General features: G+C 59.1%; 1 protein-coding gene across 11 annotated transcripts in view; it reads right to left on the bottom strand.

The window, feature by feature from the left end:
* The window catches only part of CAMTA1 (calmodulin binding transcription activator 1), a 761,376-nt gene that overhangs the window by 56,428 nt on the left and 689,220 nt on the right, over positions 1-15,728 (bottom strand). The window lies entirely within an intron of this gene.

Genomic DNA, 15,728 nt, shown 5'->3' with positions numbered 1-15,728 from the left:
CTCCCCAAGGGTCATAATGCAGGAGGACAATGCAAAGAAGTTGGGTGAAAACACCTTCGACTCCTTCTCCCTGGTGGCTCACACAGGCCCTGCTGCTCCCTCCCTGGCCCTGTACTGGATGCAGGCAAGAAGATAAAACACATGCCAGTCTCTGGGCTGGAGACGGGTGCACGCAGAGACACACTCTGCTTGAAGGGGCCGCAGTGTCTAAAGGCAGGCAATCAAAAATGTACCCAGGAAGTGGTGACGCGCCGGTGGCCCTGAGCTTGAATCCCTAGCTGTGTGGCACAGGACAAGGCCCACATCAGCCTTGCGGTTCCGAATGTAACTTAGGACTGTATAAATGTAATTGCTCCTTAACTAGGGGCAAGGAGCTCGGCGCTGCCGCTGGATAGAAACAAGGTGCCAGGCCGGATTCGGCCCTTGGGCCTTGTGTTTGCCACCTGTGCTCTAGATTCAGGTTCCCCATCAGTAAAATGGGGATGGGAACATCTCGTGGAGATGCGGAGAGGATAAAATTCGTGTCTCAGTGGCCGCGCCACAGAGTCATGGGAAGGACTCAGGGAGCTGTCTGTGCGTCTCAGAGCCCGGTGCCCAAAAGGTGTTAGCACCTCACCTTAACTAAACAACAGGGCAAGGGAACTTCATCTGTGCCTTGGCCTACGTGGTCAGCAAAACTCCAGCGGAAGCCCCTGGTCTGGGGGTCTGAGTCACAGGCCCCCCACGAAGTCTTGGAGGGCAGGTCTGGAGCCTTGGAAAAGCCCTCATTTCAGGGGCGAACCCCTTCGGGTAGGACTTCTCATGTTTTGGAGAAAAGCTCTGGGACTGGCTGAACTGTGTCCTTCCAGAACTCGGTCATCAGAGCCCTGACTCCCAGCACCGCAGCACATGTTTGGAGACTGGGCTCCGTAACGAGGTGGGTGCGTCACTGTGAGGCTGGAAAGGTGGGCCCTAATCCAGTCTGACCAGAGTCCTTACCAGAAGAGGTCATGTGGACTCACAGACACCGGGGTTGCGCGCACACAGGAAAACCACGTGAGAATAGCAAGGACGCTGGCTGTCTGTGAGCCGAGGAGAGCCCTCGGGAGAAACCAAACCTGCGGACACCTTGACCCGGAACTTCCAGCCTCCAGACCTGTCTCGGCTGCCTGGTCTGTGGCATTTTGTTACGGTCACCCGAGCTGACTGAGACAAACACCTTCTAACCGCGGCTCCCCCACTTTCATGCATCCCTGCCTGCCTAGGGGCTCATAGACCCACACGTGCAGAACTCAAGAGCCTCTATGGCCCCAGTTCAAGACCACTCCTGCCAGGTGAGGGCCCAACGCCCCCGATCCTTCCCAGGAAGCTCCAGCATTCGGGTCTGAGGCAGCATCAGGGTTGCTGTTGGCCTGTGCCCGAGGCAGGAGCCCAGCGAGCTTTCGGAGTCCTCCTGAGTGCACTGTGGCCCAATGGAGTCACGCCTGGGAGTGGGCGTGTCTGCCGACAAGTAGCCTCCAAAGGTGCTCACTGAGACTGCCATGCTCGGCTGCCCTATGAAGTCAATACCATTTTTTTTTAAATGTGGGAACCTGCTTAAAGGTAAATGAGTGGATGTATTGTCTCGTAGGTGATGCCAGTCAAATAACCCAATATTTACACCAAAAACCACTCTGAAGTCACTGAACTGGCAGTTCCTGCCACCAAAGGCAGAAGCTTGTGCACCAATGACTAGAGCTGCTAAATGCCCCTTTCAGGGAAGCAACTAGCTGGGACCGAGGGCTAATAATGACTGAGGTCACAGGGGAGGAGCTCTGGTGTCACATCAAATGGTGTTCCAAGCTCCTGAAAAGAAAAAAGCAGTCGGAAGGGAAGGCGCAATTGGAGGCACGGGCAGGTTAAATCGCAACCGTCCCATGCACTAGGGGAGGCCGAGCGGCCACACAGTTCAGGGCGAGTCTGAGACACCCGGGTGCTAACTGCCATCGAGTGTGACACAAAGTGGCCTGGGAGCAGCACAGCTGTGCTACACATACATGTGTACGCTGCCCTAGTGGGTCTGTCTTTGACACTGTGGTCACGTTCCACTGTGCGCCCTTACGGTGTAGCCAGGACCCCACACAGGATGGTAGCTCCCTGGCTTTGGGACCAATGCAGCCAAGGGACCCAAGAAACACCTTCTGCTTCAAACAGCAGTCCTGGGATGCTGTCACAAGAAACGTGGCCCCACCCCATGATCCTCCCGGCTTTAACTCACTTTCAAGAAACTTAGAATAATGCTGGGGCTTTCCACCAACTACCCAATGGGCACCCACCCCCTTTCTTCCTGGGAGGCAGCCCCGAGGGGAGGGATGAGGGATGAGGGATGCAGTGCAATCTGGGAACCCACAGGTCCAGACTTCCTGCTGCTTCGCAGCTCTCTGCTCAGAGCTCCTTCTTTCCTGCACTTGTCAGGAGACAGGTGGAAAGGCCTGTCATAAATGCATCAGCTATTTCAGGTGTGTGGGTTTCGAGTGCGTCAGGCCCACCTCCTGGGTCTGCAGCCTTCTGGACTCACTCCACAGCACCTCCGTGCAGGCCCTGCTCAGCACCACACGCTGGGCCTTCCTCCCCACCAGTTTTGGCTGCTCCCAGGCGGCCTGGGCCAGGCCTTCTGATGTCAGGACAAACTTCATCAGGCTTATGAGAGGAGAGTGTGGATGCACTTCTATGCCCTAAGAGTCACACTGAATTACATGTTAGATCACAGATGGCCAAGTGCAGCGTCCACGTCTTCCCTTTCTCCCTCCCGAAGGTGAATTATTGAGCGGAAACACTCTTTGCCAGGTCCCCACCCTGGCTCTGAGATCCCTGTGTGCACCCAGCTGGTCACCATTTGCAAGGTCGGCTCCATTCCCATGGGTGCTGGGGGGGACGGAGAGGAGGGCGCTGTTGGCAGAGGGGGCACTGGTTCTGGGGCTTCTGCCAGGCTTCCAGCCCCCAACACTGGAGGTGGGGTGGGGCAGAGGGAGGAGAAGCCGGAGGGAGCCAGGGGTGCCAGCTGCAGGGTGGAGGCAGGTGTCAGGCTCGCCATGCTCTGGGGCGCAGGTGAGTGATTAACGGGGTAACTGAAGTCATATGTTAGAATAATAACCTTAGCCATCAAAGGCGCCTAGAATCCTCATTTAATTTCACATTTAGATGGACTGGTCTGTAATCCAGTTAATTTCATCTCTTTGCCCACAAAAGCTTGAACTTTGCACAATATTCTCCGCAGAAGATAAAGTATTCACTCAAACCATTTTTCATCATAAAGTGTGTTTTCCGGCCTGAAAGCACTGGAGGACTACTCGAGGCCAGTGTAGGGGCGACACTGAAAGTAACAGCAACAACAAGACACGTCTCCTCTCTCCACAAGGACAGCAGAACAAGTCGTCCCGCTGGGCTGCGGGGAGCAGGGAAGGTGGGGGCACTGGGCGGGGCGCCCTCCTTCATGGTGAAGCATTTAACCTTGCCCAGAAGAGGTCTGGCTCTTGTCCTCACCTTCTGGGGGGTGATCACTAAGCCCCTGGAATGTCATACCTCATGAGAGTGACTTTTTTTTTTGCCTGGGGCCCTTGGGTCAACGGATAGTCTCACCATATGGTTTAAGGGAGGGGCTAGCTACCTGGGATAGTTGTAGGGGGCGTGGCCACGCTAGATGGACCAACCACGGGCCTGTGTCGTCCTGTAAAGACTCTGGACACTGAGGCCCAGGGGCGCTCCTGGGTTGGCTGCACCCCAGAAGCACCACCATACATTGAGACTGGGGGCAGGGTCACGCTGCCCATGACTCCCTGTGGAGAAGACAGAGGAAGCTGGGCTCTGTCCTAGGCACCTCTCCCTCGGCTGGTTCCCAGCTGTATCATTTCTGTGGGCTAAACCATAACTGTGAGTGCAACAGCTTCTGTGGGTCGTCTTAGTGAGTTATCGAACCTGAGCGTGGATTGTGCTCCCTTCTCACTTGGCGGTTGGCCAGTTCTGGCACATTCTCTCTGCAGGTGAGGGGCACTCCTCTGGGCGAACAGTCCAGTTTTCACACAGAATCAGCCCGTCAAGGGCATTCTCTCCCTGATGGGGGCACGGAGCAGCTCCATCTATCCCTCCCACGTGCTCCCTAAGGCGCGGGACCATCCCTGCGGAGCACTCACCGCACCATGTGCACGGTCCCGGTACCGTTTGCCTTCTGTGCTGCACCTGAGCTCCCAGAGGCGGGGTGTGCCCCGGTGATTTATAAGCCCCAGGCCCAGCCGAGTGACCCTCAGGTAGCTGCGCTCAGCGGGTACCTGTGACCACTGGACTGCCTTCTACCAAGGCTCCTTCTTCCACCAGGGCCTATGACCCCTTTGAGGGGTGAGGCGCCTACCTAAGAATGCCAAAGCAGATGGGTGTTGTGAGGCTTCCACGGGGCCGTTAATGTGGAGCACGTGGCGTGGGGCCTGGCTGCTGTGGCTGTCACTGTCGCAGCGGGTGCAGCAGGGACTCCGTGGGGGTGGGGGTGGGAAGCCAGATGCTCGTGGCCCTGACTCTGCTACCCATTCCTCCCTCCCTCCCTCCCTTGTTCATTCCTTTTCCAGGCTAAGGTAAGAATGGGTCAGGTGATGAGGGAGTCAGAGAGTCAGATGAGGCCCTCTTTCAAGCCCAGGACTGTGACATACCATGCAATGACTTGCTGAGGACCTGGCTGGGAAGTTCCCCCCTTTTCCGAGGTCAGTGGGTGGGCAGGTCTGAGCAGCTCAGGGAAGAGATTTGCTTTCCCTTCCTATTCCAACTCCAGTGAGCTGAGGACAGAATTCTCTGTTCTCAGCAGCTGGCCCCTTAACAGCAATGAAAGCAGCCCACCCTGGGCACGTTTAATAAAGGTGTTTGGGGCCCAGCTCCTGTGTTCTTGTCTTGGGCCATTTACCTGAAGCAGGGGCCGGCCAGTTTGGGACACCGTCCCCAGCCTGGTCTGACATCAGGAATGCTACAGCCTTTTAAAGCTGCGGTCAGTTAGCAGTGAGAACAGCGGTCACAAAGTCCATCCGTCCATCCACCTGTGCATCTGTCTACCCCTTGAATGGACACTTATTGAACACTTACTGTGTTCCTGGACTCTTGGGACACGATGCTAATTAAGACTAAAGTCCTTGGCCTCAGGACTCAGCATACCCTCCCCTTTGTCAGTTTCACCCACACCCCTTGACCCCTGTCATCCCATGCCACCTCCACGTAGACACATCACAGACTGCTCTCCCCTGCCCGTGTGTGTCTCTGTGCTCAGGAGCGCACGTCCACGCACTGCTATTGACTTTTCTTGCGGGTGTCCCAAAGGTCCTTCACACTCCATACAACTTGTGCCTGGTCCTTCCCCGGATGAGTGACCTGGAGCCCCACATCTAACCCACCTACAAGCCTACTGATGCCACCTCCTAGATGCCTCTTGACTGTCCCCTTCTCTCCAGAACCCCCAAGTCCAACATCATCTCCGGCCTGGAGGACTGACCCGTCTACCCGCACCTGCTCCGGCACGCCTTCCGCCCACTCTCCACAGCAGCCAAGAGCGCTTCTCTAGCTGCAAACTCGGCTGTGTCGCCACCTCTCAGACCCCCAGTGCCTGCCCCCTCCTTGAGGATAAAGCCTAGCCCACCTGAGTGCCCCCCGCCAGGCCGGTCTGCCTCTCGCCTCCCTCTCCACCTCCACAGCCTTTGTGGGCTCCCTCCCACCACAGGCTTGCTGAGGATGCTGCTCCCTCTGCCTGGAAGATGCCTGCTGCCCCTCTTCATGGCGCTAACCTGGCTCCTCCTTCAGTTCTCAGCTTAAGGGTCACTTCCTCAAGGTGCCCTCCCTGAGGTCCCTGAGGAGTGGCCCCTCCCCCGCATCAGTACAAGCTCCCCAAATGCTTCTTTGCACAGAGGCTTGGTGGTCAGGCCTGGTTTCTCCCCGACCAGATGAGCATGGGACCCTCATCTGTTTTTACTCTTTTGTTTTGATTGCAGCCCTGAGCCCAGCGCCTGGCACCTAGTGGGGTCTCCGTTAACACTCAGTGAACAAGAGACTGAGAAGAGAAAATTGCTGATGCAGGAATTTACGAAGCAGGTATGGAAGCCAAGTAAAAAGGCACCCTGCACTTGGGGGAGTGGGATGAGGTGGGATGTCAGCTTGGGGGGGGGCGGGGCTTAGGGTAGAAATTTTCAGCAGGGTAGTTCTTTAACCGATCCCAGGGAGAAGACCCAAGGGCCCAGAGGGAACAGCACGTGTTCAGAGGTGAGAAATGACATGGCACACTCAGGGAGGCCTGAGTACTTTAGTGGGATGGAGGGCTGACCACAAGCGGGGACAGGCGTGGTCGGCTTGTAGAGAGAGGGCTTGTACCCCATGCCGGGGAGTTAGGGGTTATCCTGACCTTCCCCAGGAGTGAGTGACCACTCCCCTCCCAGCAGCCCTGGGTGTCCCTCTCTAACAGACCTTACTACACCAGTTACAGGTGCTGGCCTTCTTGCCTGTGTTTCCTAGTGGGCAGCACCGAGTGCAGCGCCTGGCACACACCCTGCCCGTCAGTCCTTTCTGAGTGCTTCATGACATGTAGCATGGGTAGAAGGGCAAGCATGGGGAGGCCCCAGCCCCGGTACGTAATGACAAAGGCCTGAGATAGGAAAACGGCAGAGGGACCCGGGAGGAGGAATCCCTGTGGGTTTTGTAGGTCTAGACTGCAAACTGGGGAGAGGGTCACGGGGAAGGGGGAAGCAGGGGCGGGGGACGCTTCTGGCTTGGGGGCCAGACTCAGCAGGGCTGTAGTTGGGAGTGGAGGCTCGGAAGAAGACTCTCAGTATGCGGAGGTCCAGAGCAGGTGGATGGGGTTGGGCCCCCTGGGTGTGACACTCTGTGCACCACCCGCTGGCCGCTGTGTCTGAGTGTCCTCATCTGCAGAGTGGGAGCTCGAAGGTCCTTCAGTCCACACAAAGCTCTCCCATGTGTTTCAGACAAGTGGACGCAGCTTGGTGCCACTTAAGCAACACAAGAGGTCACCAGCTCTTCTAATCATGGGCTCCATCGAACAGGCAGAGTTGCCTGTTCACATCCCAGCACAGCTCCCACTCCTGCGACTCCGGCAGGACACTCCTTTCCCCCTCTGCTGAAGTCAGCACCCCGCCCTCTACCCCAGGGGCCTGGAGCGCAGGGTGGAGCTGGGTATGAATAGCTATTCAGTCTGTCAGGACAGGTAAGCACCAGTTAGCAAAGAAACCACAGCCCGGGTAGCTGGCTCGCCTCTCACCCTCCTGGTGTCCTGGCTCCCGGAACGTCGGTGGTTTTGGGTGTGCTGCAGATGGGCCAGGGGATGGGAGGGAGGAGAGCAGGCCCAACTAGGAGTGAGGAGGGGCCTCCGTCTGATTAGCGAAGGTGTGGGGCACGTCACTGCTCTTTCCAGCGTGCAGACCCCCTCCAGGAGGACGAGGAGGCTGGAGAGTGAGACTGTGGAGTTTCCCTCAAGTTCTAAGTCTCCAAGATTCTAAGTTTGTTTCTGGCATGTCAAGTATTTCCACTCCGCCACTGACTGTTTACAATGTCTCCTGTGATTCTTATTAAATGCAGCATGTGACGCACACCTGCCTATCCCTTTCTTTCTCAAAGGGCTTTGGGCTCACAAGTGGAAAGCCTCAGCAGCTTACTGCGGCAGAGGAGCCGCCAGTCTTCAGCCTATCCGACCATTTGGTGGAGTGCCCGGTCCTCGCAGGAGTGGGGCTGCAAGGTCGCTGGGCTGCTTGGAAAGGATGAGAGACGTGTGTATTTTTAGGAGCTTTTAGAAGGAGAAGCCTTGCTCTTGGCCCCAGCCAGGGGCTGTTTTGCCTTCTCAGTCCGGCCAGGAGGTGGATTGGGGGGCAGGGGGAACCTCCAGGCCCCTGCTTCTCCTGGAGGCCGCCCCAGCCCTTGCTCTGCCCCAGCCTCTCTTCCTTCCTGCCGATGGGCTGAATCTCGAAGTCTCAGACCATCGCTCCCCATTACTGCATGAACAGATCGGCATCTCCACTCTTTCCCAGGAAGGTAGATTCTGGGGGCCAGATCCCAGGAAAGGCTAAGCCAGCCAGCCAAATGCTGGCCTGGCCGAGCAGTGTCCCCACCCCTGCTGGTCCCTCCAGGGTCGTGGTTTTGCCGGGAGGCTTGCCTTGTCGAGGCTCTTGTCTCCTGGATCACAGCTCACCTGCATCTAGATGACGTGGTTGGATGATGGCAGCCCGACGACACAGCTGACCTCAGGGTGCGGGTGTCATTGCTCTGGCGGGTCTGACAGGCGGTGTCCCAGCCATGTGCAGGGCTCCTGCCTTACACAGCAACGAGGCAGAAGGCTGAGTGCTGTCTCCTGGGCGTCTCACATCCACACCCCATTTTGGGGTGAGTCACAGTTTGTTCCCACTCTTGGGCTCGTCTCTGGCCATTGCACTCTGATGGTTTTATCCCTGGCACTCAGAACGGGGGTGGGATGTCCCCAAGTCTGGGGTCAAGGGAGATGTCTTCCTGGGGCCCACAGGCCTATTGGAGGGTTGACTGGGCCGACACCAGAGGTCAGGCAGGAAAAGCAGGGCCCAGGTCCACTCCTCTTGCTCACAGGGAGGCGAGAGGTGGTAGAGACACAGGATCTCCTGGGCCTGGCGAGTGTGTGAGGCTCCTGGCCCTTTCCGTTGTCCCAGCCGGGGGCCAGCCATGGCTCTGAGCTCCGAGACAGGCTGGGGACCCTCTTATCTGGCGTTTCTAGCCACTTCTCTGGGGTCTTCAAACTCACGTTGCTCCCTCTGGCCGTAGCCCTTCCTACACGCTGTTTCCTTTACACGGAACGCTCTGCCCACCTCTCCTGGCCCTGGATGTGGCCACCACATCCTTCTTCTTGAAAGGCCCTCTCCCAGCCTCGCTGGGATCACGTCCTCTCTGTCTTCCTCCTGGCTTGCTGGCTGATTCTCCTCAGCCTCTTTGCCAGCCCCTTTTCTGCTGACACCCAAGAAGTCCTAGGGGGCCATGGCCGACCCACACCCTCCCACAGCGCCATTGCATCCAGGTCCGTGACTTTAAAGCCCCCGTCCGGGCTATGGACTCCCAGGTGTTACCACCACCCCAGACCTCTCCGTGGCCTGCAGACTTCCAAACCCCACTGTACCTCTGGGGACTCTAACAGGGCTGACAAACCAAACAGGACCAGAACCCAACCTGCTTCTTCCCACTCCTCCACCTCGGGAAATGGCCCACGGACCCCAGCTGTCCATGCCCCCTCTGTTCTCCTTCTCCGTGTTCTAGTTACTAGCGGGACCCTGGACCGCACCTCCAAATGTCCCCACACTGTCCCTGGGACACATCATCACTGCCCCCTGGAGTGCCATCAGCTCTCCCTGTGTGATGCAGGAGTGTCCCATGGTCTCCTGGCCAGTGGAGACACAAGTCATTCCCTTCACAGCAGCGGGAGCTTGACAATGGACACCCGAGTGTGTCAGCCCCCTGCCCAGTGCCCTGCTGGGGCTCTGTCCTCTGGATAAACTCCCAGCTCCAGGCCTTGGCCGATGGGCCCATGCGGCCCCTCCTCCCTCACTGAGCCTTCTCCCATCAGCCCCACCACAGCGGCCTCCTCAGCCCCCTGAACACACCAGGCTCCTTCTTTCCCTGGGACTGTGTTCTTGTTACCCCCTCTGCCCAGAGTGTTCTGCCCACGATCTTAGCCTGGCCGGCTCCTGCCTGTCACACTGTCTTCCCATAGAGGCCTCCTCTGGACCCCCAACCTAAGGCAGCACCCTGGCACCCTCTACCAGGCCACCCGCTTTCACCGCATTGGTTATGTTCCCTCATGGTTTGTTGCCATGACAATGAAGGCCCTGCAGCTGAGTGTGGCGCCTGGCACAGCATCAGATGGAAAGACCCATAGCCCAGGGGATGGAGCCTGGTTAGGAGTATGAACTGACTCGAGGCTGAATGAAGGTGGTGGCAGAGGGGGCGGGGAGAAGTGGGAGAAGTAGGGAGAGAAACCCCAGATGGTGATGGGGTAGGGAGTGGTGGGAGGTCTCAGGGGTGATGCTGGTCTTCTGGGTGGGTGTGACTGTCCCCCGAGGCAGGGAATGTTGCAGGAGATGTGGGGTTGGGGCAGGGAACAGAAGGAAGGCATGAGTCCCATCTGGGATGGGTGGACTTGCCCAAGAGGAATCTGAGCAGAGATGGCCTGGGGTGGTCAGAGAGGTGGTTCTGCATTGGGAAGAGGTACAGGGGAGGAGGTATCAGGGTGCCCCCACCTTTAAATACTGCGAGGAGAGCCCCAGGCAGGGATAAGCCCTCCGGGAGAGTGGGCACAGGGAGCAGAGTGGCCCAGGAGAAGGTCCCCAGGGCCTGTTTGGTCCTTGGTTGGTGTGGGGACTGTCAGCACCTCTGCCCCGGCTGGCCGCCCCCTCCGCCTTATAAGCCCTCTCACTCCACCCTCTCCTGTGTCCCTCCGACTCCCAGGACTGCTCCTTCTCAGTCCCCATCACTGACACATCCTTCTAGAATGTTCTGTTAATGTCCATGTAGCCAGCTCTCTCCTGGGCCCCTCCCTTCTCCCCTTGATTCGGGATGTGCCCTTTGGAAACAGGGTCTTTGTAATTAATTCATTACAGATGTAACTAGTTAAGAGGGTCCCGGCTGGACTGGGTGTCCCCAACCCAGTGACCGGGGTCCCTACGAGAGAAAACAGAGACACAGAAACACATGCAGAGGGAGGATGTCACATGGCAATGGAGGCAGGGACTGGAGTTATGCTGCCACGAGCCAAGGAAGGTCAAGGGCTGCCAGCAGCTACCAGGAGCTGAAAGAGGCAAGAAGGATTGTCCCCTAGAGGCTTCAAGAGGGAGTGTGGGCCCTGCTGACACCTTGACTTTGGACTTCTAGCCTCCAGGCTGCGAGAGACCAAGTCCTCGCATTTATAGTCATTTGCTATAGCTGCCCTAGGGAGCAAACGCAAAGGTTGAGGGTAAGTGGGTGGACACTGACCACCTGAGGGTCTCAGCCTCCCGCCTCACACCTCCAGATGAGCCACCTGACCCCAGGTGGCCAGGAAATCCATCCTGCCAGAGCAGCCATGTCTGCCAGGCTCTGGGGCTTCACCCACAGTGCTTACTCGGCTCCCTGCTCCCACAGGCAGGGTGAAGCTGCTGCAGATGCCGAACCTGCTCCTCAGGGCCGTCCCTCTGCAGGGCACCGCTGGTCACTGCTGCACAGAGGCCGGGAGGCAGCCCCAAGGTGACCTGCTCCCTGCCACACACAGCAGCTGCAAGCGGATCCACCTGGTGTGGCTCCAGCTGCAAACAACGTGAGATGGCTTCCCCGGGGCCCCTAGGTCCCTGGCTAAGGAGCACTGAGGACGGACCCCCCTCCCCCAGTGTGTTAATGATGGGGCCCCCAGACTACAGAGGGACTGCTCATGAGGAGGCCAGGCCCAGCTGGCCAGGCTGCAGCTCCAAGAGGAGGCACGTCCTGCCATTTGGCTCGCAGTCCCAAGTGTAAGACTGGGTCACATCAGCTTCCTCCCCTGCCACCATGTCTGTTAGGTCCCTGCTGGGCCAAGAAGCACCCAGAGACCCACAAGCTAACTGGCCTTGGTGTGCCCACGGCAGGTAAACGCCAGAAGGAAGGCTCTGGGCAGGGCCCCCTTCTCACTGAGGGAAGTCCCCTGTGTCCCTGCTTCTCCCGCACGGCCGCCAAAGTGCTCCGAGGCAGGAGAGGGTGGCTCCTGGGCCTTGCCGGAGGGTGTAACCCAAGGCATCTCGGCAGTGGAGACAGTGCGCTGCTGCTGTGGTCTGCTCTTCAAAGAGCTTGTGCGTTTTGCATTCTGCTCCCTGACACAGACTGTGCTTGTTTTAGTGAAACTGACATTTGAAACTATTTACCACCAAATTACTTTAGTCTTTCCCCTACACCATCTGGTCAAAGTGATGCTCTCAGAATTTGTTCCCAGGTTCTGCACTCTCTCCCATGGGGACAGGCGGGGACACAACAGGCCCAGAGAGACCGTGACTGGGCAAAGGGCTGGCAGGTCTGCAGGAGGGAGGGACCAGGCCAGGAGGAGCGGGCTGAGGCAGAAGCCCTGGGGTGTCTCACAGCTGGAGGGTCCTCTCCTGCTGCCCCCGGGCTGCCCCAGTGGTCCCTAGGTCAGTGTGGGGTCTGCCCCTGGTGCTTGCAGGCTGTAGGCACGAGGCTGGCAGGCCCGTGGCCATGTGCCAGGGGCAGGCAGCTTGGAGGTAGGGGGAGGCAGTGTTGGGGACCGGCCCAGCTACATATCTTCTATCTGTTACCAGAGGCTTGGGTCAGACCAGAAGGCCAAGCTGGGAGGCCAGACCGTGCCCTTTCCTCTCTGCCCCTCCGCAGATGGGAGCTGAGCTCAGTCTTGTCGGACATCTAACCTGGAGGGCTGCCCCAGAGGTCAGCTCACCAGACAACCTCCTCTGCCCGGGAGCTGGAGGGGCAGGCTGCCCTGGGGTGTCCGCCCTGAGGCTACGCAGAAAGCAGGCACCTGGAGGATGAGGGGTAAGGTCCCGGTCCTGTTCTCCCCTCTGCCTGAGATGACCAGGTCCTTCTCAGACCCCAAGGGTCAGCAGGCCTACCTAGGCGGCCTGCTGGCTGCACCCAAGAAAGCCACATCCACGCCCCACTCCAATCCTCTCTCCCAGGTGGGAGGCTCAGTTGCCTGAGAGGCAATTGTAAATAGAGTTAAGTGTAAGCGGCTTAATGGGGTCCTGCGGTGGGGGGCAGTGGGTGGGGGCGGGATCAGAGGACCCCGGGGTCTTCTGATCCAGGCCCTGGAGTGAATGGGATGGCTACACGAGGAAGAACAGGGCACACGGAAGTCCCACTCACCTTCCCTTCCAGGGATGGGGTCACTTAAAGCTCCCTCAGTGCGCTGGGGACTGCCCTGCCCCCTCAGCCCCAGGGCCGCAGTGTGGACCGCCTGGGTTTATTCTCTTTGCAAACACAGGCAAGGCTGTCTAAACAGACAGCACATCTCCGCGCTCAGCACAGTCCTGGCTGTTTGTATCCATAGGACGTAACGCAGGCAGAAGTGACACTTCCCAGAGTCCCTCCCCACTGGCCCCAGGGCGAACCCTGCCGCCTGACTGCCTCTACCCTGGAAGGAAGGGGTCCCCACTGAATCCCCAAGTGCACGCTGGCCTGCCCCAGACCACCCTGGGGTCCTGGTACAAGTGGCCTGGGGAAATCTGTTCTACATCTAGACCATGGGGGAGGACATGGTGAAAACGGCAGCTCCCCAAGGGCTTGGAGTCCTGCTGCCCCCTCTTCCTTGCTTCCCCCCGCCCCCCCGTTTGTACGCTCTGTCTCCACCTGGGTACTCCTTTTTGTCCCCTTGGGCCTGGCTGATGCCCACTCAGCTTTGCAGTCTCAATAAAGGTTCACCTACTCTGTGAAGCCTTCCTGACCACTGGGCCAAACTAAGATCCTTTTGTGGGCCCCCGGGCATGTGTCCATTCATTCACATGTGCGTTCCTGACATGAAGTACCACAGCCCGCAGTGTGCCCCAGCCTGTGCTAGGCAGTGGGCATTCTGGAAGGCAGGGCCTGTGCCCCCTAGATCTCCCACTGGAGGTGGGAGAAGGGAGAAGACCTGGGGTGCCGGGAGAGAGGTTGCAGCTCTGGGGACCCAGAGGGCTGAGCTCCGAAGGTCAGCCTGGAACTGCCTGGATGCCTGCGGAGGCAGTGGCAGCACCCCCACTTTCCTCCTCCCCCCATTTGTATGCTCTGTCTCCACCTGGATGGCTGCGCCCAGCTGAGATTTGGGGGATGGGGCACCCCTGCACTTAGCCCTTCTGCGGGACGGTCTCCCCCTCAATGGACTGGCTGTCACACAAAGCTTACTGGCCTGCTGCAGCTGCGCCCCGCCCCCGCCCCCACCCCCATCCCCCCGCCCCGCCCCCGCCCCAGCCTTGAGTCTGGCAAACAAAGCCATTTTAAAAAATCAAATGAAGGCAGAAATTCTCTTTCCAGAACATTCCTCCACCCCTGAGATGGGAGTGGGGGGAGGGACGGCAAAGAATTCTCCTAGGATTGGGAGCCTGGTGACTGATGGAGGGAAACAACCACGCAGAGCCGGCGTTGGCTGCCAGTGTGAAAGCGTGCGGCAGTGCCGTCACCGCCTCTCCTCAGGGCTGGGAAGGCCGGCCCTCCCCCGCGTGGAGCGGTGCCGCAGTCCCAGCGGGCACGGGCTCTGCTGCCAGCCGGTCTGCGAAGGCCCTGCATTGCAGCTGCGCGGGGCGGGCGTGCCTGCGTACGTGTGTATGTGTGTGTGTGCATGCGTGTGTGAGCGCGCGCCCGCGCGCGCAGACTACTTCCCAGCCTCTGCGTCCCCGTTTGCTCCGTGCTGCAGTCCCTCGCCCCCGCTGCTTTCCAACCTCCCACCCCCGCTCCCTGCCGCTGGCGCGTCTTCACCTTCCAGTGGCTCCCACGCAGAATTTGCCCAGCAACCCGGGGGGAAGAAAGGGCTGAGGACAGGGGCTGCAGAGACCAGAGGGGGGATGGGAAGGGGAGAGGAAGGCTTCCGATAGGCCCCGTTGCATCATCTTCCCTGACACCAAGTTCACTGCCAGGCCTCAGGGTTGGTCAGAAGGCCCTGGACCCCCACCCTCAGGGCTGCCCCAGTGTCCCCCTTGCGCGGTGCTGCTGTTCTGTCCGGCCCTCCCCACTGTTACTATCTTTCAGGCTGGTGAAAGGTTTGGAAAGGATCCTGATGTATCTTTTGTTTAGGGAAAAGGAGAGGGAGACTTCCCTCTTCCCCCACTGCAGGGTGGGGGTTCCTGGTTCCTCTGCCCTGGCTCCACTTCCCCTCCTGGGCTTGAAAGGACACCTGGCCAAGTCCAAAGGGAAAGGGAAGCACAGGGTCCTTCAGGGCCCCAATCTGTCTCTCCCAGGGGTGGTGCTGCCAAGTCCCCTCCCCAACTCCTGCCATGTCTCCTGTGTATTCTGCTGGGGCTAGGAGTGGGTATTTCACCGGAGGCCTACTGGAGAACTCCAAGTCCCCACGAGGGGGCTGGTGGAGAGCAGGTGGGCGCGCTGCCATGACGCAGTCACGGTGGTATCCCCTCCCCAGGGCCTCCATCGCAGCATCCTCTCCTGCCCACAGCCTCCTGGTCCAGCTGGCTCCCTGGGCTTCCAGGGGGCAGCTGATGCTTCCCAGGCTCCGAGGCACCACCTGGCTGACACCTGGCTCTCTGAAGGGCTCCATCTACCAGACAGGTCCTATGCTGGTCCCAACACCCTACAGGTCACCCTGGTAAGGTGACCTGGTCACTCAGGGAGATCCAGGGCAGAGTTCCCAGCTCCATTTCCCGTTTGTTCTGCAAAACTGAAACCGGATTTCCTGAATAGGAGCCCCTGATCGCCCTGCCCTTCTCTGTTACACCCTGCAGGCCATACTCACAGCTCCCGCTGGCTCTAGCCTTAGCCAGCGTAGCTGCCAAGGCCAGCCTGGTGCTCCCAGGCAGCCACGGCCAGGGTGCAGATGCCTGCTGACCCGACGCCACCTCTCAGAATGGCTGAGAAGGTTCAGTGGCCTGGGTGGCTGCCAGCCACCCTGTCACTGCTGGGGCCCAGGCTGGGACGAGGCTGAGGTTTGCACACTGGGTAGCTCGGGGGGCTGGCTAGGACATGTGCCCAAGCCTGGAAGTCCTCCAGCAGCCAGCAGCAAGGGGAGTCTGAGGTAAGAAGGCAAAGGACGCTGTGGACAGGGGAGGGGCGCT

This window comes from Desmodus rotundus, chromosome 3 (genome assembly GCF_022682495.2).
Source record: "Desmodus rotundus isolate HL8 chromosome 3, HLdesRot8A.1, whole genome shotgun sequence".
NCBI lineage: Eukaryota > Metazoa > Chordata > Mammalia > Chiroptera > Phyllostomidae > Desmodus > Desmodus rotundus.
Note: the sequence above shows the minus strand (reverse complement) of the source record. Positions and strands in the feature narration are given on the sequence as shown.